This window comes from Macaca mulatta, chromosome 20, assembly GCF_049350105.2.
Source record: "Macaca mulatta isolate MMU2019108-1 chromosome 20, T2T-MMU8v2.0, whole genome shotgun sequence".
Lineage (NCBI taxonomy): Eukaryota > Metazoa > Chordata > Mammalia > Primates > Cercopithecidae > Macaca > Macaca mulatta.
In genome coordinates, this window is record NC_133425.1 from 24,814,995 (window position 1) to 24,839,296 (window position 24,302).

The following is a 24,302-nucleotide window of genomic DNA, read 5'->3' on the forward strand; positions in this document are numbered from 1 at the left end:
GACATGAGGGAGCAGGAGTCACAAACTTGAAAGCTTGCAGAGCTCAGGCAGATAACAGAGTGAAGTAAGGCAGAGTATAATACAATAGGGAATGGTGGGGAGGGTGGTGAGCTACAGGCCACATTTCCTGTAAAGGAAGCAGCCACTAGTTCCAGCCTCTTGTTGCCATGCAGGAATACAGACCAAGCCTTGCAGATCTTCTGATAATTAATATTTTGAGAAGGAATCTTGCTCTGTCACTTAGGCTAGAGTGCAGTGGTGCAATCATAGGTCACTGCAGTTGGGACTGCAGACACGTGCCACTACCTGGCTAATTTTTATATTCTTTTTGCAGAGACAGGGTGTGAAACTCCTGAGCTCAAGTGACCAGCCTGCCTTGACCTCCCTAAGTGGTGGGATTACAGGAGTGAGCCCCTGCGCCTGGCCTAGATCTTCTGATTTGTAAAGAGAAGCTGGTAGTATTTTTAGGTGAAGTTATCACACTTTTAAATAATTGACAGTTACATCAATTTGCCTCACTATAATGTTAGCTCAATGAGGCAGGACATTTTATGTTTTTAACCACTGTGTACTGGGAGCTTATAAAGTACCTTATGCATAGTAAGCACTCAACCTCATCTGTGATATGTAGCCTCTAAGCAATTCCTCCCATGTGCGCATGGTTTCACAGTTTTGGAAGCAGTTTTATAGTCATTTTATCCACCAGTCTTTCTTCTGGCACCTCATTTGTCCTGATGTGGCTGCTGCATGAAAAGTCCCCCAAAAGGCTCCCTAGAGGAATACTTAGTTGTGTCTTCCGTTTATACCTTTCTGTCATCTTTGTATTTTACATTTTCTCCATCGTAATGTGCTTGGCATTATATCTTGGCTCCCTCTAGTTATCCAGCCCATTTCGTATTTAATATTTTGCTGCTGTTGCTTTGGTTCTCACCTGGACTTTATGTATTGACCTGGGGCCCATGACCACAATCAGGTGTGCTTTCACTTACGCTTGGCCCAGCCCCTGCTCCCAGCTGCTTGTCAGGGAAAAGTGCATGAAAAGGTTTCATTTCTTAGAAATTGCTGTCCTGAGACATCTTGCAAAAGTGATCATCCCTGGACATCTGAACTTCCTGCTCCATCACGTGGACTTGAGCAAGAGAAAAATCTCAGGTCTGCATGGGGCGTTTAGAACCTTGCCTCCTGAAAGCTCCTCAGGGAGCAGAGGGAATCAGGCTTGCTCTTTATTATTGCTCAGGTGCAGGATCATAAGTTGTTCAGGAATTATTGTTACAATTTTTTGGTAGCATCTCAGTAACACGCACAAGTGCGCGCACAGAGCCTCATATATATGCATATGTATGTGTGTATATATATTTGCATATGTATATATTTAATGGAAAATTTTGAACATAAAATAGAATCCTCACGTTTCTGTCCTCCAGCTTTAACAATGAGCAATTCATGGCCAATCTTGTCTTGCCTGCTCTGATCCTGGATTATTTTGAAGCAAATTCTGGACATGATATTATTTTATTTGAAACTGTCAGAATGTATTGTGTAAAGACAGGAACTTTTTTTTTTTTTTTTTTGGGACGGTCTTGCTCTGTCGCCTAGGCTGGAGTGCAGTGATGTGATCTCAGCTCACTGCAGCCTCCACCTCGCAGGTTCAAGTGATTCTCCTGCTTCAGCCTCCCGAGTAACTGGGAGTACAAGCGTGCATCACCACTCCAAGCTAACTTTTTGTCTTTTAATAGAGACGGATTTCACCTTGTTGGCCAGGCTGGTCCTGAACTCCTGGCCTCAAGTGATCCGATTGCCTCAGCCTCCCAAAGTGCTGGGATTACAGGTGTGAGCCACTCTGCCTGGCCAGGAACTCTTATTTTAAACATAGCTTCAATATCATCATAAGCCCTTCACAATTGTATCAACAATTCCTTAATACCATTTAAAGAAACAGCTAATTTGGGCCAGGCGTGGTGGCTCATTCCTGTAATCTCAGCACTTTGAGAGGCTAAGGGGGGATGATTGCTTGAGGCCAGAAGGTCAAGACCAGCCTGGGCAATATAGTGAGATCCTCATCTCTACAAAGATAAAAGTTAAGCAGGTGTGGTGGCACACACCTGTAATCCTAGCTACTCAAGAGGCTGAGGTGGAAGAGTAACTTGAGCCCGGGAGGTCGAGCCTGCAGTGAGCCATGAGGGAACCACGACACTCCAGTTTGGGTGATAGAGACTCTATTTCTTCAAAACAACAACAAAGAGCAAACTCAGGACAGCTAATTCGTTTGAAGGGTGGTTTGCAAAAGAAAAAAGGGTTATAGATGCTGGACATGTAAAAAGAACAGATGTCCTCCACATTTGCTAACTAGGTGTTTACATTTAGTTCAGCATGAAAATGGTGTCTTGGGAACAGAAGAGCAGATTGTCGAAGAAGTAGTGGATCAATATATAGGTCAGTAAATGAAGCAAGTCATGGTACTCAGAGGTATCTTTAAGGAGTGGTTATTTTCTCAAGACCTTAATCCTCTGAGTTCATCCAAACCCAGAGCCACTCTCTTCCTTTAATGCCAAGAAGAATGTTCACACTAATCTTTCCTTGGTAGAACATCATATATCACAGCTCACAGCTGTTATTTTGTAAGTAGGCGCAGATCGAACTTTTGTACCAGATTCCTCTGTCCATGGTGCTGAGCCACCAGCCTTTTGGCCGGCAAGCTGATTAACTATAACTTGGTGACGGCCAGTGGGATCTAATGTAGGGTCACCGTAAATGTGAACATTAAATATGCATTAAAGTCCTAAGAAATTATATCTATGCCTATGTTGGGTAGAAAATAAAAAATAAAAACTCCAAGATAGAGAATTTTTTAGTAATGCCTTTTACTTCTCTTTTTTTTCATTTTTTTCATTTTTTTTTTTTTTGAGACAGAGTTTCACTCTGTTATCCAGGCTGTAGTGCAGTGGCACAGTCTTGGCTCATTGCAACCTCTGTCTCCCAGGTTCAAGTAATTCTACCTCAGCCTCCCAAGTAGCTGGGATTACAGGCACACGCCACCATGCCCAGCTAATTTTTGTATTTTTAGTAGAGATGAGGTTTCATCATGTTGGCCAGGCTGGTCTCGAACTCCTGACCTCAAGTGATCCGCCCACCTTGGCCTCCCAAACTGCTGGGGTTACAGGCATGAGCCACCGTGGCGAGTTATTTCTCATTCCTTTTTTTAAATTTTCTTTTCCTCCCTCCCTCCCTTCCTCCCTCCCTCCCTCCCTCCCTCTCTCCCTCCCTCCCTCCCTCCCTTCCTTTTCTTACTCCATCACCCAAGCTGCGGTACAGTGGTGCAGTCTTGACTCACTGCAGTCTCCACCTCTCAGGTTCAAGAGAGTCTTGTGCCTCAGCCTCCCGAGTAGCTGGGATTATAGGTGTGTATCACCACGCTGAGATAATTTTTGTATTTTTTTTTTTTTTTTTTAGTAAAGACAGGGTTTCACTGTGTTGGCCAAGCTGATCTCAAACTTCTGGCCTCAAGTGATTCACCCACCTTGGCTTCCCTAAGTGCTGGGATTACAGGTGTGAGCCACTGTGCCCAGCCTTCTCATTTCTTTTATGCCAAATCTGATCTGCTTGTTACAAATTGAAAAGTAAAAATGAGAAGATTGGATATGTGTGTACTGGTGTCTACTTCAGACATAGTATTAATATTTTCAAATAATGATTTCTTCACTAAGCTACATGCCTCTTTATAAGGCATCATGCCAGGCACTAATGGGATAGGCAGATACATAAGACATGACCCTTTAAAGTGTTACAGTAAAGTGGAAAAAATTTGAGGCAGTGTCTTGCTCTGTCCTCAGATGATGTCCTCAGGCAATTGATTCCCCTCTATTTTCAGCTCTGCTTTTTCCTGAATCACCCTTATTTTCAGTAGGTTCTCCCCATGTAGTAGCTGCTGGCCTTCTGAAAGAGAGTACACTCGCCTGGACCCCCAATAGTTTCAGCAAATGTCCTGGGGCTGACCCTCATAGGGTTGACTTGGGTCATGTGCCCATCCTGAACCAATCACTGTGACCAAGGAGAGGGAATTCCTGCTTGGTGAGGCCTGGGTCACGTGTCCACTCTGGAGCTGTGGTGTGTGGCCAGCTCCTTCTGAGCCACCTGGTCCAAGAGTTTGGAAGGGTTTTTTGTTTTTTTTTTTTTCCTAAAGAAAAATTGAGTGAATGCTACTACTAGAAGAAGGGATAAAAGATGCTATACAGGTAAAACCAAGGGATGTTCACTCTTCCTGAAGGCCCTAGTAGATGAGGTCTCATAAAACCATATATAATTCCATATGATTGTATTGGGCAATTAGTGCTGTCAGTTCAGATGGTTTGGAAATGGTCAAAACAAACTTCATGGATGAGACTGAAATTTAGTTAAGCTTGAGGAAAGGGCAGGAATTGATAAGAGGAGTTCTAGAGGTGGGCGGGACTAGAGTACATTCAACGGACCAGGGTGATCTGAGTGGGTAGTTGGTGAAGGGAGAGAGGTTGCAAATGCCAGAACTTTGATTACCTTGATAGGATAACGTTGGCCAAGACAGCTGCAAGCAAACCTGTTGACAAAATTTACTTGAGCCAGCCTGTGGTCTAATCCGTATTCTTGTCTGGGATGCATGGATAGCCCTTTGGGTTCTAGCTGGCCTTTGTCTCTGGAGTTCTGGGAACACCTGTTACTGACCCCATTGCCTACTTTGTGATGAGGCTTCTAGTTATTGGAAAAGTCTGATGTCCATGTATGCCCTCCTGTGACCAATCCAGCTCACCCCTTGTAGTTGATGGTGCCAAGTCATTTTAGCCTGGGACAAGGAAAATATGCTGCAGGCCTTTCCCTATTTTCAGAGTAAAGCCCTGGGAGAGCTTGCTGCAACCCTGTCAAACAGAAGAAAATCCCTCTTAATCAGAAGATCAAATGCAGCTGTTTTCAATGGCAAAGTCATGGAACGAACCTAAGTGTCTGCCAGTGGTTGACAGGCAGAAAATGTGGTGGGCTGGACACGGTGGCCCACACCTGTATTCCCAACACTTTGAGAGGCTGAGTCAGGAGGATTGCTTGAGACCAAGACCAGCCTGAGCAACATAATGACAAAAATAAAAATAAAAAATTAGCCAGGTGTGGTGGCATGCACCTGTAGTCCCATCTTCTAGGGAGGCTGAGGTGGGAGGAGCACTTGAACCCAGGAGGTGGAGGCTGCAGTGAGCTATGATGGTGCTGTGATGGCTGGTGGAGTGGGACCCTGTCTCAAAAAAGAAAAGCAAACAAAAAAAGAAAAGAAAATGTGGCAGATCTACAACATGGAATATTATGCAGCCATAAAAAGGATGAAATCACATCCCTTGCAGCAACATGGATGGAGCTGGAGGCAATTATCCTAGGTGAACTAAACAGAAAATCAAATACTGCATGTTCTCACTTATAAGTGGGATCTAAATAAAGGTTACACCTGGACATAAACATGGAGAGAATAGATTTTGGGGATTCCTAAAGTGGGGAGGGTGGGACGGGGGGGAAGGTTGAAAAATTACCTGTTAGGTACAATGGCTGGTATTTAGGTGATAGGTACACTAGAAGCCCAGCCCACACCATTATGCATGTAATACCCTTGCAACAAACATGCACATGTACACCCAAATCTTAAAAATCAAATGAAGCACAAGCAAGGAACAGCTTGCAAGGAAATCAAAGCTCCTTATGTGCAAGCCACACTTCTATTGGGTGCTCCCACTTTGCCTCTGTGAGTCCCTAGAGAGGTCCAGTGTTCCTCTTGGGGGATTCACCAAATCAACCATGTGCGTGTAGACAAGGGAATTTCCCTGGAGGCGGGGAAGTCCAGGTTGCTGCTTGTCTAATAGCTAATATGTATTGAATTAATTCATTATGAGCCAGGTGTGGTTTTGACTATTTTATATGCAATAACTAGTTTCTTTCTCATGCCAACACTGGGAGGTAGATGCTATCGATATTTCCTTTTACTAACAAGAAAATTAAAGCAAAGGGAAGTAACATGCCCTAGTTGTTCTAGCTGCTGAGTAGAGGATCCTGGATTCAAATCCAGGTGGCCTGACTCAAGAGTTTGTGCTTTTAACCATTACTTTATGCTGCATCTAACCCTGTTATTTTAACTTACAATGACTAGAAAATAAGGCAAGTAAGATCACTTAATTATCAAAAGGACTTAATGCTCATCATTGTTAGTCGGGAATAGATTGAGAATGCAGAGGCTGCTGCCAATATCTCTTTGTTCTGTGCATTACCTGTCAGGCTGAGTTTGCCTTTTGTAGACACAAGGAAATTCCCTTCATCTTGATTTCTGTCCCTCCATTCTTTTCTAACAAGGGCTCCAGGCTTTATCTGCACCTGCTTCTTTTTATCTGTCTTGATAAGACCACTTTTCCCTGAGTTCTTGCATTTTTTCAGAGCAGGGTACCCAAAGACCATCAAACTTCTATGGCTAATATTGGTCAACTCTCACAGGAGAGCTTTCATGTATTATACTAATGACTGTCTTCCCACTAGGGAAGAAGTTGAAGAGGAGGAACAATGGAAATGAAGGGATCAGGGGATAGGATCTTGCCCCAGTAGGATGGGAAAAAGGGGCTGTGTGATTAGGTAGAGCAATGGGTTCTATACTTCAAGACCAGAATCTCAGGCTGGGATTCTATGAGTATTTCCTATAAGAAATGCCATAGAGGCCAGCGCAGTGGCTCACACCTGTAATCCCAGCACTTTGGGAGGCCGAGGTGGGTGGATCACGTAAGGTCAGGAGTTCGAAACCAGCCTGGCCAACATGATGAAACCCTATCTCTATGAAAAATACAAAAATTAGCTGGGTGTGGTGGCACTTGTCTGTAATCCCAGCTACTCGGGAGGCTGAGGCAGGAGAATCACTTGAACCCAGGAGGTGGATGTTGCAGTGAGCTGAAATCGTACCATTGTACTCCAGCCTGGGCAATAGCAAGATTCCATCTCAGTAAATAAATAAATAGCCATAGAGGCTTGGGGAGGCTTAGAAACAGAAAAAGGCAAATAGTGACCTTGGCCAGATGTGCCTGTATTTGGGTCTGTGAACCACCCATTTTCCACTATTGGCCCAAGAGTGAAACAGGCATGTGTAAAAGGGGCTGACCAGTTACTTCCGAGTTGAGTAAATGTCTCCCTCTTGTCACTCAGCACGTAAGTTTGTATGGGAGGTTGAGTATCCGTCGTGAAATCCATATCCTGATGTTGGAATCCCCATATTTTTTTCTCTTACAAACACCATCAGATGGTGCCAGGCTGTCCCTACAACCATCTGGTTTGGTTTGGGGGTTGGAGGTCTGGCAGTGTCTTCATGTATGTGGCTGATTCTGTGCATGTCTTGGGAGTTTGGGTAGGTGTAAGCAAGCAGGCAATTAACTCTACCCAAATCAGGAGGTCTGAGAATGGGTTAGTGGACAGAGCAGGAGCGTTGCCATCTTGGACAAACCCCACCATTTTAAGTTCCCCTTGATTAAAAACAAAATAAAACAAACAAACAAACAAAACTGCCTAAATCCAGCCCCAAAACATCAGCCTAATGGCTAATGTCAGCATAACCAGAAACATTTCAACCCTAAGATAAACCCTGCTCCAACCAGAAACATGCCAACCCCAAGATAGCTTCACCTCCAACCAGAGACCTTCCAACCCCATAATATACTTTCCCTCACATAGAAACATTGTGACCCTACGATAAGCTCCCCACTTTCTATATCCTTAAACATCCTTAGTCTGTAAGAGTACTCCTGACCGAAATTGGCCAGAAGCCCCTCTCAGGTTTATTCTCCAAAAAAAACCTGACTTTGACTTTAAGCTGCTTTTCATGTTCCTTTAACTCTTACACTAGTGGGTCATTTCCCAAGTGAGATGCTATCTACACTAGTTTACAGTGGTTGCTGAGAAGATAAAATGTATTTCTGGACCTGTTGGCAAGTCTACTAGGTTGCTGTAAGGAGAGTCTTCAAAAAATGAGGCAAGATCAAAAAACAGAGGGTGCCACAGAGTTTGAAGTCATTATTTGAGCTCCTAGATGCAACTGCACCTGAAACTAGACCCCTGTCTCTAGGTTTTTGAGCCAATATATTCCCTTGTTTTGCTTAAGTCACTTTGAATTCAATTACTGTCACTTGCAACTCACACAATTCTGAGTGATATACCAAATAAACATATTACATGGTATCTTCTGTGACTCAAAAATTATCCATTTTTACAGATGAGGAGATGGAGGTTTAAAGGTGCAGGTAACTTGCAGTGAAAAGCTGAGGTCTGACACAAGGTCGATCTTGAATCTGAAGAAGAAATGGTTCAAAGTCTTCAAAGTCTCCTTTAGAGATGCTACCTTCCTGCTGTTTGGTTCCAGAATTTAGTCAGGGAATTGTTGGGCTGACTTGAGTTGTTGTGTATACAGTCTGTGAACTTGCAGTTTATGGTATTTTGTAATTTTGTTTTCCCTGCCGTTTTGCTAATGCAGCTTTGTGAGCAAACATTGCCCGTGATTTAAATCCACCACAGTAATGAAACGCACACACAAACATGCACACACATTTCCTCGGAACAGTCCACAGCTCTCTGATTAATCACATGTGTAAAGTACAGTGTTTACAGGAAATCAGCAGGTGGCAATTAGCATCTTGGAAATTATCTGGGAAACACAACTGGAGCTGCCACTTCAGGATGGAAATGTGGCAACAACCGGCAAAGTGACAAACCCCCTTGGAGTTGGAAATGAATGGGGCTGAAAGCAGCGCTGCCAGGCACACGACAGCTGGTGGGGGCAGCCCAGTGTGGACTGCAGACTGCCTGCTAGCTTCTTCCTTTTCCTCCCAACACGCAAGAAGCAATCCTTGAGTAGAGACATGAAATAGATGTCTGACAGGCAGACCATCTTAACGTTACCTTTAAAAATTACTCAGACCTGGCTGGGCACGGTGGTTTATGTCTGTAATCCCAGAACTTTGGGAGGCTGAGGCACAGTCAGGAGTTCGAGACCAGCCTGGGCAACATAGTGAGACCCTGTCAGTGCTCCCTTCCCCCGAAAAAATTACCCAGGTGTGGTGGGGCATGTCTGTAGTCCTAGCTACACAAGAGGCTGACATGGGAAGATTGCTTGAGCCCAGGAGTTTGAGGCCACAGCGAGCTATGATTGTACCACTGCACTCCAGCCTAGGTGGCAGAGTGAGACCCTGTCTCAAAAAAAAAAAAAAAAAAAAGGAAATGTTTTCAATAATGACCAAATGGAATAAAATAATGTTTATTAAGTATGTATCACAGTGTCTGCCACATAATTCTCAATAAATAATAGGTATTTTCCATTTTTTAGATCAAGGCACAGGCAGACACTGGCATTACTTTCAGTTGGAAAACAGCTGCTTTCTTGAGCCCTCTGAATGGCTCCCCACTGCTGCCCTCCCTTGGAATCCTCACTCTTCAGGATCCAGTGATCAAAACGTTAACGTCTCAATCCTGCTCCAGCGATAAGTACAGCATCCATTCTGATTGGTCAGTTTCTGTGCTGCATTCTGATTGGTCAGTTTCTGAGCTGTCTGGACTCTCACTGCTCAGGAGTTTCAGTGACCACAAGAGAAAGCAGCAACATGAGGATGGAAGTACTGAAAGGAGTGAGGAGAGGAAACAGTGCCAGTCGGTTTTATACTTGAGATGTTCATCAGTAATTGAAAACAAATTCAATACTAGATGATAGGGTTTGGCTCTGTGTCCCCACCTAAATCTCGTCTCAAATTGTAATCCCCACGTGTTGGGGGAGGGACTTGATGGGAGGTAATTGGATCATGGGGGCAGCTTTGCGAAAGCTGTTCTCTTTTTTTTGAGACGGAGTTTCACTCTTGTCGCCTGGGCTGGAGTGCAGTGGCACGATCTCGGCTCATTGCAACCTCCACCTCCTGGGTTCAAGCAATTGTTCTGCCTCAGCCTCCCGAGTAGCTGGGATTACAGGCGCCCACCACCACGCCTGCCTAATTTTTTTTGTATTTTTAGTAGAGACGGGGTTTCACCATGTTGGCCAGGCTGGTCTCGAACTCCTGACCTTAGATGATCCACCTGCCTTAGCCTCCCAGTGTTGGGAGTACAGGCGTGAGCCACCACGCCCAGCCCCAAAGCTGTTCTTGTGATAGTGAGTGAGTTCTCATGAGATCTGATGGTTTAAAAGTGTAGGCTGGGTGCAGTGGCTCATGCTTGTAATCCCAGCACTTTGGGGGGCTGAAGCAGGCAGATCACCTGAGATCAGGAGTTTGAGCCTAGCCTGGCCAACATGGCAAAACCCTGTGTCTACTGAAAATACAAAAATTAACTGAGTGTGGTGGTACACACCTATAATCCCAGCTACTTGGAAGGCTGAGGCAGAAGAATCACTTGAACCTGGGAGGCAGAGATTACAGTGAGCCAAGATCACACCATTGCATTCCAACCTGGGTGACACAACAAGACCCTGTCTAAAAAAAAAAAAAAAAAAAAAAAAATAGTGGCACTTCCCTCCTAGCTCTTCTGTATATCATCTTCTGTATATGAAGGGGCAGTAAAGCCCTGAATTCCAGTCTAACATTCACATTGGTTCTCAGCCCTGGTTGCACATCAGTGTCACCTCTGAGAGCACTTAGAAAATACAGATGCTTGGACACCATGCACAGAGATTCTAACCCAGTAGGCTTGGGATGAAGCCCAATCATCAGAATTTTTTAAAAAATAAAATCTCCCAAGATGATATTAGCATGCCACTGAGAGCCACTAACTTAAATTTACTAAGCTTCATGTTCCCATGTAATCAGTACCAACACCCATCTCCTAGGGTTACATGACAGAATGTACATGAGCCTTTTTATCACAGTGTGGGACCTAACCCTGTAAATGTTCCATTAATAATTAATATTCATTACTTTTTTTTTTTTTTTTTTGAGATGGAGTCTCGCTCTGTCACCCAGCCTGGAGTGCAGTGGCACGATCTCAGCTCACTACAACCTCCACTTCCTGGGTTCAAGTGATTCTCCTGCCTCAGCCTCCTGAGTAGCTGGGATTATAGGCACCCACCAGAACACCCAACTAGTTTTTGTATTTTTAGTAGAGGTGGGTTTCACCATGTTGGCCAGGCTGGTCTTGAACTCCTGACCTCAGGTGATCCACCAGCCTCGGCCTCCCAAAGTGTTGGGATTACAGGCGTGAGCCACCATGCCCAGCCTTTAAGTTTTGTATTGAAAAACATTTTTTGCCCATGACACAGCCCTCAGGAAACCCTGAGAACATGGGTTCATTTTTATATATGAAGTGAAGTAGAGGTAGAAGTTCTTCTATATTTTTTCTATATGAATATCGAATCCAGCATCATTTTGTTAAAAAATTCTCTTTCTCCATTGCATTGACTTGGTACCTTTGTGAAAAATAAGTGGATTCAATATGTGTGGGTCTATTCCCGTACTCTATTCTGTTCCATTGATCGGTTTGTCTATCCTTATATTGAGTCCTTGTCTTTTAATTGGAGATTATTGATGCAGTTTGTTGACTCCTTCTGTATATCCTAATTTCTCTAATCAGGCCAAATCTTTCTCAGTAACAGCAAGGGATAAAGAAAGCAAACAAGGCAGTAAGCTGTCTGAGTGCTAGTAAGCCAATTCACAAACCGTCCAAGGAATGAGCCCTGCTTTGACTTGTGCAGGTGTTTCTTTCCACTGATCAATGGTTATCAGGCCAAAAAGTAAGGCAACATGATTAAATAATCAACATTTTCTACCTAAGTTATGACCATGCCAATGAAAGGTAAAGTAGGGCTGCAGTAGCCAAGAATGCCCTGAGCTCCCAGCAGCAGCCCAATCCCTTGAATTTACACCCTAAGCCCACATTCACTCTTAAACTCAGTCCACTGTTCAAAAGCCTTCTGAACAACTTCCCGGAGCTTCCGCCGAGGTGGAACTGGCTGGCGCATATGCTGTTCTGCCTGTAATTACTGTTTGCTCTGTTCACTTCATTTGTATGACTTTTCTTTTTTTTTTTTTTTTTGAGACGGAGTCTCACTCTGTCGCCCAGGCTGGAGTGCAGTGGCCGGATCTCAGCTCACTGCAAGCTCCGCCTCCCGGGTTCACGCCATTCTCCTGCCTCAGTCTCCCGAGTAGCTGGGACTACAGGCACCCGCCACCTCACCCGGCTAGTTTTTTGTATTTTTTAGTAGAGATGGGGTTTCACCGTGTTAGCCAGGATGGTCTCGATCTCCTGACCTCGTGATCCGCCCGTCTCGGCCTCCCAAAGTGCTGGGATTACAGGCTTGAGCCACCGCGCCCGGCCCATTTGTATGACTTTTCTAATATCATCATGATCATATCATTATCAAGAAGAGGAGACCCTTTGTAGTCATTTGCTATAACAAAGTACTACAAATTGGATGACTTAAACAATAGAAATGTATTTTTTCACAATTCTGGAGGCTAGAAGCCTGAGATCGAGGTATTGGCAGGGCTGATTCTGAGGTCTCTGTCCTTGACTTGTAGATGGCCATCTCCTCCCTGGGTCTTTACTTGGGCTTCTCCTTGGACATGTCTGTGGTAAGAGTGATGAAAACTCATGGCTTTTTATCTTGGATTTGTTGCTTAAAATTTGTGTGATGTTGAGCAAATCTACCCTTTTTGCACTTCAGTTGTACCGAAGTGGGTTGGAAGGTTCTTATTTATTTATTTTTTGTTGTTGAGATAGAGTCTCACTCTTTTGTCCAGACGGGAATGCAGTGGTGTGATCTTGGCTCATTGCAACCTCCACCTTCCAAATTCAAGCCATTCTCCTGCCTCAGCCTCCCGAGTAGCTGGGATTACAGGTGTGTGCCCCCATGCCTGGCTAATTTTTGCATTTTTAGTATCCACCTGCCTTGGCCTCCCAAAGAATTGGGATTACAGGTGTGAGCCATCGTGCCTGGACATATTTTATTTTTTTAAGAGGCAGGGTCTTGCTCTGTCACCCAGGCCAGAATGCAGTGATGCAATCATAGCTCACTGCAGACTCGATGCTTAAGCAATCCTCCAGCCTCATCCTCCTGAGTAGCTGGGACTACAGGTGTGCATTACCATGCCCAGCTAATTAAATGTTTTTGTTGTTGTTGAGATGGGGGACTCCCCGTATTTCCCAGGCTGGTCTCGAGCTCCTGGCCTCAAGCGATCCTGCCACCTTGGCTTCCCAAAGTGTTGGGGTTACAGGCGTGAGCCACTGCACCCAGCTGAGTTGGGACGTTCTGACTGTCATCCTGGTTTTACCATGCACTGGCTAATGAGACTAAATGCAAGTTCTACAAGTTTCCAAAGTTTCAGTTCTCTCATCTGCAAAAAGGGCTAACACTGCCCACATAGCTCACCTGACAGGCATTTGCAGAACATCAAATGAACAAGTGGGTGAATATTTTAGATCTTTAAACAGTTTTGCCTTTTCCAGGAGGTCATATAGTTGGAATAATACAGTATGCAGCCTTTTCAGATTTTCAGGCAAAACCATGGAGACAATGAAAAGGTTAGTGATTGCCAAGGTTTAGGGGTGGGTGGGTAGGGATGAATAGGCGGAACACAGAAGTTTAGGGCTGTGAAAATACTCTGTGTGATACTGTAATGGTGGATACATGACATTATACCTTTGTCCAGACCCACAGAATATGCAACGTCAAGTGTGAACCCTAATGTAAATTAGGGACTTTGGTGATAATGACGCATCAGTGTAGGTGCCTCAGTTGTAACAATTGTACCGCTCTGGTGGAGGATGTTGATCATGGGGGAGGCTATGCATGGGTAGGGGAAGGGGGTGTATGGGAAATCTGTCTGCCTTCCTCATAGTGTTGCTATGACCCTAAAACTGCTTTTAAAAGAAATCTTTAAAAAATAAGGCCGGGTGTGGTGGCTCACGCCTGTTATCCCAGCACTTCAGGAGGCCGAGGCAGGTGGATCATGAGGTCAGGCATTTGAGACCAGCCTGGCCAACATAGTGAAACCCATCTCTACTAAAAATACAAAAAATTAGCTGGGCATGGTGGTGGGTACCTGTAATCCCAGGTACTCAGGAGGCTGAGGCAGGAGAATCCCTTGAACCTGGTAGGTGGAGGTTGCAGTGAGCCGAGATCACACCACTGCATTCCAGCCCGGGCGACAGAGTGAGACTCCGTCTCAAAAAAAAAAAAAAGTGTATATATATATGTGTGTGTGTGTGTGTGTGTCTATATATATATATATATATATATATATATATATATATAGAGAGAGAGAGAGAGAGAGAGAGAGAGAGAGAGAGAGAGGCCAGGGCTGGTTGCTTATGACTGTAATCTCAGCACTTTGGGAGGCTGAGGCAGGAGGATCCCTTGAGCCCAGGAGTTCAAGACCAGCCTGGGCAATATAGTGAGACCCTGTCTACAAAAAATAAAAAAATTAGCCAGGCAGGGTGGTGTGCACCTGTAGTCCCAGCCACCTGGAAGTTTAAAGCAGGAGGATCACTTGAGCCTGGGAGTTTGAGGCTTCTGTGAGGTATGATCATGCCACTGCACTCCGGCCTGAGTGAGACAGCAAGACCCATCAGAAAGACAAGACAGGACAAGACAAGACAGGACAGGACAGGACAGGACTGGACCAAAACAAGACAAAGAAAGAGAGAGAGAAAAGAAAAAAAAGATAGTGTAATATTGGATAGAAATGAATGATGAAGATTTGGGAGATATCCTTTCCTCTTATATTGTTTTTTAAGAGCTTCTGGAGATAGTTAAACTTACTGGCAAGGAAGACGGGGTGTCCTGATAACTGGTTATCTGTTTTCCACTAGGACAGCGTTTGCTTATTCAGGTGATAACGGTGGCTGTTAATCCAAATGTGAACAGCAGAGGGCAGCTTGTGCCCAAAAATGACATCTCTCTCTTGCTGTCTCTGGCAAGCTCTATGAATATGGGGCCAAGGATTATAATAAAATTCATGTAGAGTGCACTAATACTGCAATCCGTGGGTGCAGCTCAGGATTGCTATTTGTTTTTTTTTCTCTCTCTCACACACACATACACACACACACACACACACACACACACACACACACACACACACACACACGTGTGTATTTTTGAGACAGAGTCTCTCTCTGACACCCAGGCTGGAGTGCAATGATGTGATCTCAGCTCACCGCAACCTCCGCCTCCCGGGTTGAAGTGATTCTCCTGCCTCAGCCTCCTGAGTAGCTGGGATTACAGGCACGCACCACCACGCCTGGCTAATTTTTGTACTTTTAGTAAAGACGGGGGCTTCACCATGTTGCCCAGGCTGGTCTCGAACTCCTGACCTCAGGTGATCCACCCACCTTGGCCTCCCAAAGTGCTGATATCATAGGCGTGAGCCACTGCGCCCAGCCTGTTTTTGATCTATGTATGTTTTTTTAAAATTATAAACCACTCACGTGGTTAAAATATTAGATCTATACAAGAATTTACAAAAGATTCCTTAGAGTCGCCACATGACCCGATGCAATCAGGCCCCCCTTTTACTTCTCTGTCTTTGAATCCTGTACACTTCTTGGCCCCAGCCCATCCTCAGAAACTGTTCTTGCTATTCCCTCGCCCTGGAAGACTCCTCCCCAGATATCAGTGAGGCTCATTCCCTCACCTGCTTCAGATCTTCACTCAGTCAGCTCCTTATAGAGGTTTTATCTGGCCTTCTCATTTACTATTACAACCCCTCTCAACACTCTCCACCCTCATTTGAAAGGTTCCTGGATCATAGTGTTATACATAGTGTTACTCTTTTTCTCCAGAGCAACTCATCACTCTTGTTCAATCTGTTACACTTAGTAATTAAAAAAATAAAAAAATTCTATGGTTGGGCATGGTGGCTCACACCTGTCATTCCAGCACTTTGGGAGGTTGAAGTGGGAGGACTGTTTGAGCCCAGGAGTTGGAGACCAGCCTGGGAAACACAGCAAGACCTCATCTTTACCACAAACAAATAAAAAATCAGCTGGCACAGTGGAGTGGGCTTGCAGTCCCAGCTACTTAGGAGGCTGAGTGGGGAAAATTGCCTGAGCCTGGGAGGTTGAGGCTGCAGTGAGCTATGATTGCGCCATTGCACTCCAGCCTGGGTGACAATGCAAGACCCTGTCTCAAAAAAAAAACCAAAACAATATTCTGTCTCTTACCTCTAGAATGTAAGCTTCGTGAGGGCAGAAACAGTTTTTCATTTTTTACATTTTATTTAATCAGTGCTTAGACAATCCTAGCATATAATAATAGGCTTAATAAATATTTGTCAAATGAAGCTACATCACAGCTCTGCTTATGAAAGACACCGACCTTAATGAGGATGTGATATAATGAATTGGCATCTTTTACTAGCTCATGCATAATTCTGGGATTTGGCAACTAGGGGTGGGCTCAGGTGGTTGGCTTTTCTGTTCTAGACCAGGCTTGGCTGATCTTAACTGGGCTTGCTCATGCTTCTAAGGTCAGCTGAGGCACCTCAGTTTTCCTCCACGTGGCCTCTCATTCTATAGCAGGCTGGCTTGGGCTCATTCATATGGTGGCCTCAGGCTTCCAAGCACAGCAAAGGAGGCAATTCCAATGTTCAAGCCTCTGTTGCATTACATTTCCCGTTCTCTCCTTGGCCTAAGCAAGGCCCATGACTAACCCAAATTCATGGAGGTAGGAGCTGCTAAGTAACATTGTAAAGGGGAGTGCCTACAAAGATGAGAAGAATTAGGGGGTATTTTTGCAATCCACCATGATAAGTATGATTCAGTTGCTGTAGAAAATAGAATAAAATCCCACCAAGAGCATATTGAGTGCCTGCTTCTTTGCCTTATTATGCACTGTGTATTATTACATTAAAAAAAACTTCACTAATCAGATAGATGAAAAGTAGTGTCTTATTTGCTCAGAGAACTTAAAAGACATCAGTGTAGCTGGTAAGAAGCAGAGCTTGACCTCAAAATGCAGGTTCTTGTTTATACACTGTTGTTGGGAATGTAAACTAGTTCAGCCACTGTAGAAAGTAGTTTGGAGATTTCTCAATGAACTTAGAACTACCATTTGACCCAGCAATCCCATAACTGGGTATATATCCAAAAGAAAACACATCATTCTATCAAAAAGGCACATGGACTCACATGTTGATTGCAGCGCTATCCACAATAGCAAAGACATGGAATCAGCCTAGGTGCCCATCGTGGTGGATTGGATAAAGAAATTGCGGTGTATATACACCATGGAATACTACACAGCCATAAATAAAGAACCCAATCATTTCGTTTGCAGCAACATGGATACTACTGGAGGCCATTATCCTAAGCGAATTAATGCAAGAATAGAAAACCAAAGACTACATGTTCTCACTTATAAGCGGAAGCTAAATGTTGGGTACTCATGGACATAAAGATGGGAACAACAGACACTGCAGGCTACTAGAGTGGGGAGGAAGAGATGGGGGGAGGCGTTAAAAAACTATTGAGTACTATGCTCACTACCTGGGTGATGGGATCGAGCATACCACAACCCTCAGCATCATGAAATGTACTAACACAACAAGACTGCAAATGTACCCCCTGAAACTAAAATAAAAGGTGAAATTATTTAAAAAATATTGCAGATTCTCACTTGGCTTGCCATACTTTCTCACTGTAGGCAGGGCATCAAGACCTGTCCATGACTCCAGGCTGGGTCCTGTGACTTGCTTTGGCCAATGTGGTATTCGCAGATGTGATGCAAACAGAGCCTTGAAATAGGCTTACATGCTGGCACTTGCTGTCTCTTGTCCCTCTGACATCACCGTGAGAACATGCCCAGACTTGTGTGCTGGAGCATGAGAGACACTTGCAGGAGAGCTGAAGCAGCCCAGCTGCCCCGCAGAGGCCCGTCCAGGTGCCTGGATAGCCAGCTGACACCTGGACATGAGAGCAAGCCAGTCAGGATCAGCAGAGCCATGTGGCTGACCATCAGCTGCCCCAAGATGTGTGCATTGATAGCTTTCATCTCACTGGTCTCCCCAGAGCACCTGTGAGTTTAGAGCAGAGAACTATGGCATCCCACAACTCTAGATGGTGGAGGAGCCTAATTCAATCCCAGCATCCTCAGGCCCTGGGGACTCCTTGTTGTTGTGCTTGGACCTATGAATTTGGATACTCTACTGGGACATCCTTTGTAAAACTGTTTATCCCTTCCTGATCTCTTGTAGTTTCCTTAGCTGGAGTGTTCTGATGGTGCTGAGGCTGTTGGGCTGGGTTAGAAAAATCTTCATAATTGTCAACACGCTGGCCAGAGTCAGACCCCGACATCTGATGGAAAGGGTCATGAATGGCAGAAAAGGAAGCTGGCTGCATTTGCCCAGAGCCTGCCTGAGATGATGGATGAGCGGCCCGGCAGGCCGGGAAGGATGGAGATGTTTCTATTTCTTAAGGCAGGGCATTTTCTCCTAGGGCACAGGACGAGTGGAAACAGGGTCAGAACAAATCACTTCACATTTTCTCTCTCTTGTTTTTTTGTTTTTTTTTTTCCTTCTGATGAGAAATAACTCCTACTCCCAAGGCATGATAGACCAGTGAAACTGCATAAAGCTACATTTATGCTCTGAACATTTTTTTCTGTGAATTTTAATCTTAGGGGTCTGTAACCTCTCTGAGAATCTGATGAAAGACATGGACCCATTCCCCAGAAAAATATTCATAAATACAATTTTTTACTTAAAATGTTAGGGGATTTACAGTTCCTCTGAAACCCACTCATGGAACCTAGATTAGGAGATTCTAAGAGAAGAAAGGAGGAAGGGAGGGAGGGGGAGACAGTGGTGAGGAGGGAGTTGGAAAAAAATGAGGAGAGTTTTGAAACAAACATGTCGAGAAGTTTGAACCACAGATCCTCTGGCCCTAAATATATCCCCTCTTCACTCTGTGCTAGTTCAAGGACCTATACTTTTCCTACAAATCACTTCTCTTAGTCAATGATATCATATTCCATGCATCGTTCTGCAAACCTGCGTTTTCCCATCAAGTCTGCCTATTTCAGATCTATTCATATATGGTATATTTTGATCTAGTCTATTCACTTGAACTGCTAGACAGTATGTAGTATGAATTTACCTCTTTTTATGTATCCATTCTCTAATATTGGACATTTAAATTGTTTCCTGTTTCCTGTTACTGATGGAAATATCCTTGTATATTTCTCCTTGCACACAAGTGAGAGAAGTTTCTCTGTGGACTCTACTTAGAGTGGAATTGCTGGGTTGTAGGGAGTGAGCATTTCTTTTTTTGAGACAGAGTCTTGCTCTGTGGCTTAGGCTGGAGTGCAGTGGCGTGATCTTGGCTCACTGCAACCTCCACTTCTTGGGTTCAAACGATTCAGGAGTGAGCATTTCTTAAACATTTTTAGATACAATTACCTTGCTCTCTGTGGTCATTGCACAAATCTACAATAGTATCTTGGGGTTGTGTTACCCACATCCTTTCCAAGGCTTGTTATTTTCTGACTTTTATACATTTAAAAAATGAATCTGGTGGGCTTAAAATGATGTGTGTATATTTTTAAAATGTGTGTTTAAAATGTTTAAATGTTTAAAATGTTTAAAATGTGTGTTTGCGTTTATTTGCTTTTTATTTTTGGTGTTTGTGTGCCTCTTCTGCAAATTACCTATGTTCTTTGCCCATTTCCCTTCCCCTGCTAGCATATTGAAGGTGAAGTCTTTCTAGGTCTTGGTTTTGGTTTTTAAAATTTGGCCATAGCCCTACCTCCTCAAAACTTGGTAAAAAAAAAAAAAAAAAAAAAAAAAGTGACATGCATGGGAGATGAAGAAGTCAGAACTTGAGTTTAGGGTATTCCAGTTTCAGTCCTGGCTCTGATGCTAACTGGCTGTGTGAATTTGGGCAAGTTATTTAGTCTCTGTAAGCCTCAGCTTCCTGACCTGGAAAATGGGGATAACCATCTCTACTTCTCAAAGTCAATGACAGGCTTAGATACACTGGTGCCTATGAGTGGTCAGTAAATAATAGTTGAGTTGAAGAACCCAGATAAAGTTCTCATCATGTCCAGACGCCTTCACATATAGCTCTGAACAGGCCTAAAGCACAGCCTACATGAAGGAATTCAGTTATCACAGTGGGACACAGCCCTCCCATAGGACAGTTCTGCTGTCTGCCGGGTGGCCCTAGAACTGACACACAGTTCTGGAGACCTGTGGGTCTCTGTTCTAGGGAAGCCCCCTCCCCACTTTCTCTGCTACTTCCAGAGAGGTCTCAGGGGACATCATTAACCTCACATCAGAACAGTAGTGGCTCTGGAATGCCAAACCAGCATCTATAACCTCCCTTAATGCCCACCAAGTAAACCAAACCATTTGGAATTAGTAATAATAACAAAAGAAACAACAATAGCTCATCATTCTTGAATGCTACCTGAATAGATATAAAGCACTTAGAACATTGCCTAACACATAGGAAGCACTATGTATTAGCTATCATCATTATTATTATTACATAGTGATGATGATGATGTACTAGGCATTGAGTTAAGCATAATGAACATTAATTTGTTTAAGCCTCATAACTGTAAAGAGTTTTGCTTAATTCTCATAAGTGTAAGTGCTGGGGATGGACCCCCCTCCCAGCGCTTTTCTAAGTTCTTTCTCTAAGCACACAGATGTTGTACTAGGGGAGAAGGATTTTTTTCCTTAAGATGATAGTAATACTTCATGTAGTATTTGTTCATCAATTAACAGCTTACAAAGTGCTTCCATATGCATGCATTCTTTCAGTGCTCACAAAATCCTTGTGCAGGAGTATCTTATCTCCCTTTTAAAACAGCCCTCTCTCAGCTTCCAGGAGCTACATATCCTGGTTTCCTTCCTCCATCATTGTCCACTTCTTTCCAATCTTCTTTTGCTTGATCCTCCTCTTTTCCCCAATCTCCACATGTAAGCGTTTCTTAGATCCGATGCCTGGGTTCCACGTGCAGAAATTCTAGTTTATTAATGGTTGATTTGCTTAGGCAGCAGCACTTTTTTGGTGGGTGCAAATTGTTATTATTATTATTATTTTTCACAGAACAGTATGAACATTTATTTGTACAAATTTATGGGCCAACACTCTCACTGCTCCTACTCAATGTAGTGTCAGAGGTGTTTGAACCAGAGTAACTCCATCTTAAATAGGAGCTGGGTAGAATGAGGCTGAGAGACCAACTGGGCTGCATTCCCAGACAGTTAAGGCATTTAAGTCACAGGATGAGATATGAGGTTGGCACAAAATAACAGATCATAAAGACCTTGCTGATAAAACAGGTTGCAGCAAAGAAGTCAGCTAAAACCCACCAAAACCAAGATGCCCACGAGGGTGACCTCTGATTGTCCTCACTGCTACACTCCCAACAGCGCCATGACAGTTTACAAATTCTATGGCAATGTGAGGAAGTTACCCTATATGGTCTAAAAAGGGGAGGCATGAATAATCCACCCGTTGTTTAGCATCAAGATAATAACCATAAAAATGGGCAACCAGCAGCCCCCAGGGCTGTTCTGCCTATGGAGTAGCCATTCTTTTCTTTTTTCACTTTCCTGATAAATTTGCTTTCATTATGCAGTTGCCCTGAGTTTTTTCTTGCACAAGATCCAAAAACCCTCTCTTGGGATATGGATTGGGACCACTTTCCAATAACAACAGTACTGGAAATCCTAACCAGAGCAATCAGGCAAGAGAAAGAAAAAGTAATCCAAACAGGGAAAGAATATGTCAAATTATGTCTCTTCCCTGATGATATAATTCTATATCTAGAAAATCCTAAAGTCTCTACCAAAAGGCTCCTAGGATGGATAAACGACCTCAGTAAAGTTTCAGGATACGAAAATCAATGTGCAAACATCAGTAGCATTTCTACACATCAATAATGATCAAGCTGAGATCCAAATCAAGAATGCAACCGCATTTATAATGACCACACAAAAAATAACCTATCTGTCTGGGAATACCTCTAACCAAGGAAGAGAAAGATCTCTACAAGGAGAACTACAAAATACTGCTGAAAGAAACCATAAATGACACACAAATGGAAAAACATTCCATGCTCACGGACTGGAAGAATCAATATTGTTAAAATGGCCATACTGCCCAAAACAGTCTATGGATTCAATGTTATTTCTATCAAACTATCAAAGCCATTCTTCACAGAATTAGAAGAAACTATTCTATAGCTCACATGGAGCCAAAAAAAAAAAAAAAAAAAAAAAAAAAAAAAAAAAAGCCCCAATAGCCAAAGCAATCCTTAGCAAAAAGAACAAAGCTGAAGGTATCATAGTCCAGGACTGAAACTATACTCTAAGGCTACAGTTACAAAAACAGCATGGAAGTGGTATGAAAATAGAAACGTAGACCAATAGAACAGAAGAGAGAACCCAGAAATAAAGCCACACATTTACAACCAACTGACCTTTGATAAAGTTGACAAAAATAAACAATCGAGAAAGGACACTCTATTCAGTAAATGGTGTTGGGATAACTGGCTAGCCATATGCAAAAGAATAAAATTGGACCTCTATCACCACAAAATTAACTCAAGATGGGTTAAAGACTTACATGTAATACCTGAGACTAAAAATTCCAGAAGAAAATCTAGGAAACACCATTTTGGACATTGGTCTTGGGAAATAATTTATGGCTAAGTCCTCAAAAGTGATTTGCAACAAAAACAAAAATTGACAAATGGGATCTAATTAAGTGAAAGAGCTTCTGCACAGGAAAAGAAACTGTCAACAGAGTAAAAAGACAACCTGGAGAACAGGAGAAAATATTAACAAACTATGCATCCAAAAGAAGTGTAATATGGAACTTAAACAGTTCAACCAGCAAAAAAAAAACGACCCCATTAAAAAGTGGGCAAAAGACATGAACAGACACTTCTTAAAGAGGCGGGCAGATCACCTGAGGTCAGGAGTTCAAGACCAGCCTGGCCAACATCGTGAAACCCCCATCTCCACTAAAAATACAAAAATTAGCCAGACGTGTTGGCACGTGCCTGTAATCCCAGCTACTTGGGAGGCTGAGGCAGGAGAATCGTTTGAACCCAGGGGGCAGAGGTTGCAGTGAGCCAAGATTACGCCATTGCACTCCAGCCTGGGCAACAAGAGCGAAACCCTATCTAAAACAAAACAAAACAGACATACAAGCAGTCAACAAACATAAAAAAATGCTCAACATTTCTAATCATCAGAGAAATACAAATCAAAACCACAGTGAGAAACCAATTAACAGCTCACACCAGTCGGAATGGCTTTTGTTAAAAGTGAAAAGATAATAGATGTTGGTGAGGCTGTGGAGAAAAGAGAATGTTAATTAATGTAAGTTAGTTAATGTAAGTAAGTAAGTTAGTTCAGCCACCATGGAAAGCAGTTTGGAGATTTCTCAAAGAACTTAAGACAGAACTACCATTCGACCCAGCAATCTCATTACTGGGTATATACCCAAAGGAAAATAAATTGTTCTATCAAAAACACACATACACTCGTGGGTTCATCACAGCACTATTCACAAGAGCAAAGTCATGGAATCAATGTAGGTGCCCATCGATGGTGGACTGAATGAAGAATATGTATGTACCATGGAGTACTGTGCAGCCATACAAACAAACAAAATCACGTCCTTTGCAGCAACGTGGATACAGCTGGAGGCCATTATCCTAAGTGAATTAACGCAAGAACAGAAGACCAAAGACTGCATGTTCTCACTCACAAGTGGGAGCTAAATAAATGTGTTCATAGATGTAAAGATGGCAACAATAGATACTGGAGACTACTTGGGGGGTGGAAAGAAGGGGTCAAGGGTAGAAAAACTAACTGGTAGGTACTGTGCCCACTACTTGGGTAATAGGATGTATCACACCCCAAGCCTCAGCATCATGCAATATACCCACGTAGAAGAGCAGTACATGTACCCCCCAAATCTAAAATTGAAGGTGAAATTTTAAAAATTTAAAAATAAATTTTTGGGCACATGTGCAATTTTGTTACATGCGTAGGTTGCATAGTGGTCCAGTCAGGGCTTTTAGGGTCGTTATAACCCAATGAACATTGTTGTCGTTAAGCAATTTCTCATCATCCACCCCCCCACCTTAGCTTTCACCCTTCCGAGTCTCCATGGTGTGTAATTTCACTTTCCACATCCGTGTGTACATTTTTTTTTTTTTTAGCACCTGCTTAGAGTGAGAATGTGCAACATTTGACTTTCTGTGCCTGGGTTGTTTCACTGAAGATAATAACCTCCAATTTCGTCCATGTGGGGCAGCAGTAGTTTTTAAAAAG

At 43.3% G+C, this 24,302-nt stretch overlaps 1 long non-coding RNA gene across 2 annotated transcripts in view; it reads left to right on the plus strand.

Annotated features, from left to right (window-relative positions):
• Positions 1–24,302, plus strand: part of LOC114674471 (uncharacterized) — a 125,618-nt gene that overhangs the window by 4,276 nt on the left and 97,040 nt on the right. The window contains exon 2 of one of the 2 annotated variants that reach the window (XR_013411994.1): positions 335–468. The exons of the other annotated variant lie outside the window; for it this stretch is intronic. This is a non-coding gene — a long non-coding RNA (uncharacterized LOC114674471). The remainder of the gene's footprint in view (positions 1–334; positions 469–24,302) is intronic. 2 annotated transcript variants of the gene reach the window in all.